The sequence below is a fragment of the Rhipicephalus microplus genome, chromosome 5 (assembly GCF_043290135.1).
Source record: "Rhipicephalus microplus isolate Deutch F79 chromosome 5, USDA_Rmic, whole genome shotgun sequence".
NCBI lineage: Eukaryota > Metazoa > Arthropoda > Arachnida > Ixodida > Ixodidae > Rhipicephalus > Rhipicephalus microplus.
Window position 1 is genome coordinate 148,518,054 of NC_134704.1, and position 9,197 is coordinate 148,527,250.

Below are 9,197 nucleotides of genomic sequence, written 5' to 3' on the forward strand. Positions count from 1 at the left end.
GTCCGTCCGTCCGTCAGTTCGTTCGTCCATCTGTATGTCCACCCGTCCGTCCGTCTACCCAGTGAACACTCTAAGTACCACCATCTCACATATTTTCATCATGTATTCATCATTTACAAGTGCCGCCATCCAGCGGACATTCTAAAGACCACTGAAGACTATGTGCCACCGGTGGTTACAAACGCTAACGGGACGAACGGGTGACGCCCTAACAAGCTTCGCCCCTAAAAAAAGACCATCGTTAAAACTTGTCGACTGTTTAGATTCAGCTTCAATAGTGAAACGCGACGGATTAATAAAGCCTGGTGCACATCGCCTGCTCGTTTGCTAGGATTGTTTCAGTTCTCGGTGCATGTCTCAACATGCTGCAAGGAAACGAACGTCACTGCGCCCAGCATTGGCCGATCCAAGCTCCGCAACAATACTTACTGTCGGTACAGCTGTGCAGTGACCACTACGCCACGATTCTTTCCTTTCTGAATTAGCGTAAGATCGACCACCACTCCTTAAGGTAACGTACGCGTACCGACGCAGCTGCTGACTTTGTCGATGATGTACTTCTATGATAGAGCCGTCACATCGGGTTAACGTCAATTGTGGTCAGTTGTCATGCGCTGAAGTTGATTTATGTAGCCGTATCAGGGGCAGCATCCTCGCGAGCATCAGCGTTTTATATCATCTTCTGTTGTTGCTAATACGTATGTTCCAGATGACATAGTTGCGCAAGTGCAAACAACTGGTTATATAAACACCTGCAACTCTTCAACGTCTGTGCGTGCAGCATTTGTACATATATTTAGCGTCACTTCACGACATGTCGCGCTACAACAAAATTGAAACACGGTCACCTTCCCTCCGAATGCTTTGCATAACGTTGATTCCCAGATGTGTGGGATATGCCGAATTATTTTTTTTTTGCTTTTGCCTAATAACTAAGGTCGACCAAATATCCCGGTATTTTAGCCTCACTACTCGTAATGTTTAATTTGCTATTCAACTCGAACGAACTCCCTTATGCTGGCATAGAAAAAGGAAAACATGGTAACGATCAGGCACTTTCATAGAGCCATGCAGCCAAATTAGAGAGCAAATGAATTGGCAGATAGCTTTACCTTCACCTGAAAGGCATAGGGACACCGAGTGGCCGCTTATAATAGTACACAAGTTGCGGTTTTATTTTCACAAGCAGGCTGTTTGTATTGTATTGTAAACCTCTTTTTCTCTCTTTTATTGCTGCTGCCAGCATCTAGGTTACATGTGCGAATGATCAAGGTGAGATTTTATTTATCATGTGAATACATTCTATTGTGACAATTATCCACTAGTCATCATTGCAGCTGCATTCTAAGCAACGCAAAATTGCGGGAAATAGACAGATAATAGAAGCGAGAGAAGAAAAAAACAGCTAATATCTATTTATTGCAACTAGTCCTAATGCGTTGTAGCTACACCAAAATACAGAACAGTTGTCTCCACCTGAAGCTCCACTTGTCTTCGTCAGCTGACACAAAAATTGAAAATAATGTGTCGTCTCAACATATGGGTCGTATGGGATAAGCTACAGCCATTTAACTCGCTCAATTAGAAACAATCGCAATTTTCTTTTACGAACATCGCATTGTGAGGATTTCTCTGTCATCCCATGATATAAAGCGCTACACTACATAACTTTATTCTATGCAACTTCAATGCACGAGCACGCACATCCAAGTTACGGCACGCGCAATAAAATGTCACGTATACAGTCATAGCCGCCACGTTATATCACAGATGAAACTTGTTACATGAACTTAAAATAAACGCACAAGGTGGCACACTTTTCGGTCGCACCGAAGCGAGAATTTTGGAAGTAAGCATACTTATCTTCTCTCTCCTGCAAGTTATCCTGCGCCAGGCGTAATGCGGCCTACACGCGTAACACTTGATCGCTTCAAACACGCTTTGCGTTTTCGACCCGCTTGTTCACTTGTTTACACTGATTTATCCTCGTTTCGCCGTGCCGCGGTGGTCTAGTGGCTAAGGTACTCGGCTGCTGACTCGCAGGTCGCGGAATCGAATGCCGGCTGCGGCAGCTGCCATTGCCGATGAAGGCAGAAATATTGTAGGCTCGTGTGCTCAGATTTGGGTGCACGTTAAAGAACCCCAGGTGGTCGAAATTTCCGGAGCCCTCCACTACGGTGTCTCTCATAATCATATGGTGGCTTTGGGACGTTAAACCCCACATATCAATCAATCAATCAAGTTAGCCTCGTTTGAATACGCTAGTGCCAAAATAAGTGCGCATCTGGGGAATATAAAAATTGTCATGAACCTTTGTAAGCCTACATCGAAGCACCCATCCTAGCTATGGAGCAGTTACAATCATACCCTTAGCGTAACTACAAATTTACTACGCAATACTTCGAGGGACAAAAAATAGTAAGGGTTCTGACATTTCTGTCATAATCTGCAGCATACGACACCGTACCCTTATGCTGAAAAGCGCCAATGCCATTGAAAATTTGCTCAGCACCCCGAATAGAAAAAAGATGCGCCACTTGTGATACCTGCATGCACTTCGCTTATGATAGCTCGTGTTCTGCGAGATCAAGGTTACTTTGATTTGACGCGAATGTCTCAAAGACTGCTGCAGGGGGCAGTAGGTGGCGTGGAGAGCTCGACTTTTATCATCACTGAGTGCCCACTTTTGGCCAGTTTCTCTCTCATTTTGATGCTAGCGGCAAGTGACCTTTACATTAGTGTGGCCTAACTTGCGCAACTCCGATTACAACGATGAGAATATGGTGGCTCATTGATGTCCGATCACAGCTGAGCAATCTTTCAAAAAAGCATTCTGTTTTGTCGCTCTTAACGCATTCCCACTGTGAATGTGATCGAAAAAGAAAAAGAGCATGACGTACGAAGGTTCGATTCCGGCAGCAGTGACGGCATTCTGAAGCTACTGTTATGTCGGAGACTCGCGTAGTTGGAGTTAGGTACACATCAAAGAATCCCATAGATCACATTGTCAGCACGCTTGTTAATGGGTTTTTGCAGGCAAACTCCCGCAATATTTCTGTTGTAATAAAAAAAATGACTTGTGAAACATGCATAACAATTTTCGTCAAATTGTCTTTTAGTGATCTTGCTAAACATCTTTATTAACGACGAAGTGAGAAGTGGTAGCAGTCACCAAGTATTGATGACAACAGCTTTGTGATTTATTCTCGTGTTCCTTTATATGAGACATCTAATGCCGACTTCTGCAAATGGCAAATCGGAAATTGTACAGGCGAGTGTCAGAACACAAAACACGATAATAAATATCTGGGGCATTACGTACCTGAAACACATGTGAATTCGAGAGCCGCATTAATGACAGCATGTCGAGCCATTCCTCCAACATGCGTAACTCTGCCGCCAAAAGAGTAACCCACACTTCTTGAACCAAATCTAGAGCATCAGCTGTACGCATGCAAGTGGTCTGCGTCTATTCCTTCCAACATTTCTTTCTTTCGTTGTTACTTCCTCAATTATAATATCGGTCTTTCTAGGTGCAGAAACCGCGGCATGATTCTGAGTTACGCTTTAGTGGAGGGCTCCAAAAATGTTGACTTCGTGAGGTTCTTCAAAACGCCCTGATTACGCACGGTACACGTGGTTTATAAATTCTCTTCCAGCCAAACGCCATCGCCGTATACCCCGAATTGAATCCACTACTTTCGGGTGAGCAGCTGAAATCCTACGGCCATTTTAGAAGCCCCAGTGTAAGGTAGCAAACCGGATATTTGTTCTATTTGCCTCCATACCTTTTTGTTTCGGTCCATGCATTGTTGTATATTTCTATTGCACGTCTCGTAGCACCTCAGATTTCTCAGAGTTTTATCTGTGTTACGAGATGTATATTTCATGTAATGCGTAGCTAATGAAACTGACAGACAAAACAGGCAAAGTTGAACTGTATACTGTAATAATTCTCACTTAAATGGAAAGAAACTGAAGAGGAGAAAAATCCCCCTTTCAATCGTTTGGATCCAAATTCATGACCTTCAAATAACACGTCCTGTGCTCTACTATGTCAAGTATTAAGTGTAATAAGTGCACATAAACACCCTCCAGAAATTTGGAGCTCAGGTGGTAGATCGTCGGACGCGTAACGAAGGTAGAAGGTTCAAAGCCCACCAATAAAAATGGTAATTTTGCATCAATTTTAGTTTATTTTATTTTAAGTGAGAATCATTACCATACGGTTAAATAACATAAGGTTCCCAATGTTTCCCTTGGATGAGTTGTCTTGTAATGGTTACGTCAGATCAGTATGTACCAGAAAACAAGCTCCTGGGACAATTCTCTTACGTTCGTACATAAAATGTGTGGTAAGTTATGTCCGTCTACTCATACCACCTTCGACCTTATCACATTTTCGCCGTTTATAATCACACAAGCTAGCTTTATTGTGGTCCTTACTATCATTCTACAACGTACACATCGCAAGTAGGACAGCGGCTTATATCGCAACGTGAGATCATGGCTTCTTGTGGGAGGAAGCACATGTTGGCGTGTGCAAGAGGGAAGGATGCCAAAACGACAATCCACAAGAGGAGTCAGAAGAGAGACCGCGGAGCTGGAAAGGAAAAAAGAGAGGAAAGGCCAGAAGGCGCGCCGGGATGTTCAATTCCACAAATCCGGAACCACCTCATCCGAAATCGAACGACCAGAACCAAGTACTTCCGCTCTTCACCCCCGTTGGAGTAACAATGGAGGGGGGATTTGATCGCGTCAAGCGCTTTCATCGAGCAAATCTAAAATACAGCCACAGAGGCGCCTCCGGCCGGATTCACGAAACGAGACGCGGGATCGCGCGGCTCAATTAAAAGGCGCAGCGGCGCGCGCAGGGAAGCGCCACGAAAGCGAATCAAAACGCCCGCGGCGAGAGAGCGATCGAGCCACGATGGGGCTTGGAGGAACGATTAATAGAAAAGAACGGGCGAGAAAAGTAACAAAGCGTAGGAACAAGCTGACAATACACGCCGACGGAACGCTATCCGGACAACAGTGCTTGCTGCTAAACGCGCAATCGTCGTCGGGCCGGCTTGCTCACCGAACGAGGACGGGGCACGCGCTCAAGGCAAGCGAAGCGTGAACACGCGTAAGGGGGGCGACGGAAGGGCTGCTGAAGGGGGGAGGGGCGACAATCTGAAGCACGGCATGTGACGGGATGGGGGTTGTTGCAGCTGCGGTGAGTTAACAGAGCTCCCAGGGGCTTTTAATGGTCTCGGGTGGGATACGCTTCGTTGAGGCTGCGGTGTGGAACAAGGGGCTCGGGGCGCCAACCTGTGTGTTCGGATACACTCTCGACTGACGACGTGGGGTGAAGGGAAAAAAATAAGCACGTGCAGGGGCCAAACGCCACAAGGGGGTTCTTTCGATGCGCTGGACGCATGCTGCGAATGCACACTGCTGCCACGGTTTGTAGTAGGCGCTTTGTTCAGAGCGGTGCACCTCGCTGTCGTTTAGTTCGACCATGAATCGCCGCGAGCACCTCGTTGCCACGTATTCTCTGCGTGCAGTTGCGTGCGCAGCCTTGCTCTTTGGTGCTCCCTCCCCGTCTCCCTCCCTTTCTTGGTGGCGCAGGGACTTCAGAGAGTTCGGCAAGCTGCCCTGACGTCATGGCCGGGTTTTGCGATCAAGTGTTCCGGGTCCCAAGCCAGTGACCTCAGACCAACGATTGGGTTCCCTTTGAACCGGTCGCGTTTGGAGGTGCACGCACGCGAGCGAGGTGGTCAGGAGGTACGCTCCCGGTTGATCTCCCCAAAAAACATTTACAACATATAACTGTGCGCTATTTTACTTTCGTGCACTTTAATTGAAGCTTTCTGGATGACCAATTCGCCCGTTGAGAACAACTCTTCAGTGTTTATTTGATGTTTTCTTCCCTTTTAATCGACTATTTGCTACAAATAGCCTCTCCAAATGGTACTAATTGGGGACATGTAAGTAGCCTGTAAATCAGAAAATATATTTGGAAAAAGCGGTTAACGATTTCGAGTACTTGGTACTCTACTATGGGATAGCTGAAAGCTAGGAGGAACAAATGTGTGTTTAGAAGAAGCGGTTAACGATTTACCGTACTTGGTACTGTACTATGGGAAAGCTGAAAGCCGTCCCACGTACACCGATTGCGCCTACTTATGAGGGCTGTGATATAAGGAACAAATGTGTTTTGCAAAAATGTTTAACGATTTCGAGTACTTCGTATTCAACTATGGCAGAGCACTGAGCCGTCCCACTAAAACCTTATTCCTAAATTCTCAAAGATGTGTTTAGAAAAGGTGGGTAGCAGTATTGAGTACCTAATACTGTACTATAAAAGAGCAAAAAGCCATCTCGTGGGCCTCACATTTGCTGAGGCTGTTTAGAAGAAAAATTATTTACAGTACGTGCAGAACACAAATGCTGTGTGTTTAGAGAAAGTGGTTAACGATTCCGAGTACAAGGTACTGCGGTATTGAGGCCATCGCGTCAACGACGGTCTCGTACGTCAACGAACGTGGAAAAACTTCGCCTTTATGTTTTGCTAAGACGACACGGTGCTGCCGGTGTGCACTAGCTCCATATTCAGAAGGTGAGTTATGCTGAACATTCTTCTGAAATCCTAAACCATATATTCTGTTGGAACGTTGCGGTAGTTCCTGTTGTTCCTAGTTTTGAGGGAGCGCGATTCGTGACCTATAGTTCAGGTGTTGAAGGTAGACGAGGTAGCAACGGTACTTTGATGTGACGGTTGAAACTGTTAGTCATGTGAAAGCCGTAAACAAATGTAACCAATTAACGAACGCGCACATTACATCAATAATCGTCTCATGTGCTGTTAACGCATCTGCGTTATAATCTCCCGCAGTCTAATGAAATATACAAGATTTAAAAGCTTGCGCAGGATATCTGAACAGCGCACGGTTTGGACACAATCAGTCGCAAGAGTAAAAAAAATGTTACGATAAAACTTCGGACATCGATACAAAGGAACAATTGAATAAGCGGCAACGAATCGTGATAGAGAAGATGAAAAAGCATTAGTGTCTGGTATATATTTCAGGAATATTTACCTGCTGCGACAAGAATAAGCAGATCAACCACCTGCAGTGACTTTATGATTCTGATATTTCAGACACATTGCACAAGCGATTCTGCATTTAATAAAACAAGCGTGCCTCGCCGCCAGCAGTCAATCTTCCCAATAATCTCTTAAATCGTGGATAGGCGCATAATCGTATATATCCATTTCCAAGGGACGGCTTTCAGCTCTCCCATAGTAGAGTACCGAGTACTCGAAATCGTTAACCACTAAACAAGCACTTCACCAATAAATAGTCCGGCGAAACGTCATTTTCTTTCTGGGTGTCGATGTTGGCTGATGATTTATTGCTAATACTTTGGCATAGTTATGCGTTGAGCTGAAAAATGGGCACCTTTAACATGCTGTGTGTTCTCGCAAGGCCAAACAGATTGCGAAATGCATTTCAATGTAAAGCTAGCACTAGTTATTGAAAAGGACGAAGATATCGATACATGGCTTTTGGAGTTACTCTCTGAAGAGCATATCAATATAAAGCGACACCTCTGCAGGTTATCACAAGTGTTCGTTCTGGAGGTCATAAAGACGACAACAAAGGACTGCAGGAACCTGCTACTTGAAAGCACAGAACTGTTTAGAGGTAAGCATTACGTAAAAAACAATTAATTACTTGTTGTCACAGATTGTCGACGAAGGAGATACCGCGGGTTTCATGAAACCTTGTCAGGTGTCACCAAGTACTGCAATGATTTGCCGCTACTTCTTTTGCATCTAAATGTAGTCTCATAATTATCTCGCTCTGATAAACTCGCATATAATCTACATGCATATGCGTGCAGGTTGCTGACTTATTAATGACTACACAGTAAAGAGAGCGTGCCTGTACATGCACCACACAACCAATATAAAATGACAACGTCCGTTTGTTTATTTCAGTTATTGTACGCTAAAGGAGAAACAATGCGTTGCACAGAGGAGTGAGTTATAGACTACAATTACAAAAATAAAGCAAGCTTTTGTACAACTCGTTTCGGGCTGTTTATTGTTTGCTTATCTGCGCTTAATCAGCCTGAACGGTAAAGTGCAACCCAGTTTTTAGGCACCACAAAAAATGGCCCACTGGCGCCCCCACACCCTATACAGCTGCACTCTGTGACCCGATAGAGGTATGTCTGCGTACGCTATCACAAATTTCCTTGTGATAGAAAAGGCGTCACAGTTTTCGCGCCATTATTTATGGCTCATCTGAGCTTCCGACAAACTATAAGTGGTCTTTTAAGGCTTTACACCGATAACGTCGTCTCTTTTTTTATTTATGAAAAATTGATATGCCGACACATTGTCACCTCATAATAGCGTGCGTGGTACGTCATGTTTTCTTATAGCTGTAAAAGATACAATGAAGAGGGCAGTTCAAAAAAAAACCAAACCAAGGAAACTAGGTAAAAAAAGACTAGCACTTTCTTTTCATTTTATTTTTGTGGCTTCAACGCCGAAGATATAGAATAACTGAAAAGAAGGAAAAGGGAGCAGCGAAAAATTTTCATGTATTCACACATATTTTATGGCGTCCTATAGTTCTTTTGAAGGAGACATTCACTCTCATTAAATCAATCAATTATACTTTCATTAAAAAATATTAAGATAATGAGTACTTATTCACTATCTAATATATAAAGAAATCAATAAACTGTTGGTGACCTGCCATACGAGCAACTAGAAGACGTAGTTCCCGCTTTACTTGTTGTACCTCACCCATCAAGCGCTTCAATACATTAATCTTGTGCGTCTCCGTAAGGAGAAGGGAGAGACCTGATCTGTCCAGATTCTTTGAAATCGCCTACTTTACGACAGCATTTTTCTCGGTCATTATTTATTGCAATCCGTATTTAAGCCTGAGCATAACATCATTTCTCACTCCATCTGGGAAGTTAATCGTGAATGTATTTTATTGCCACTTTAGCATTGACTTCGTTACTTCGGACTTATCTTCATTGTTGTTTCATTCCATCCAAGCCTTAGTGTGATATTATTTTAGTGGTTGTGAACTGATGTCTTGTTTTAGGGATGAACCTCATGAGTATGTGGGTCGTCGTTCCCTCATAGTATTATTATGTTGTAGTAGTAGCCACTTCTAGTTAGT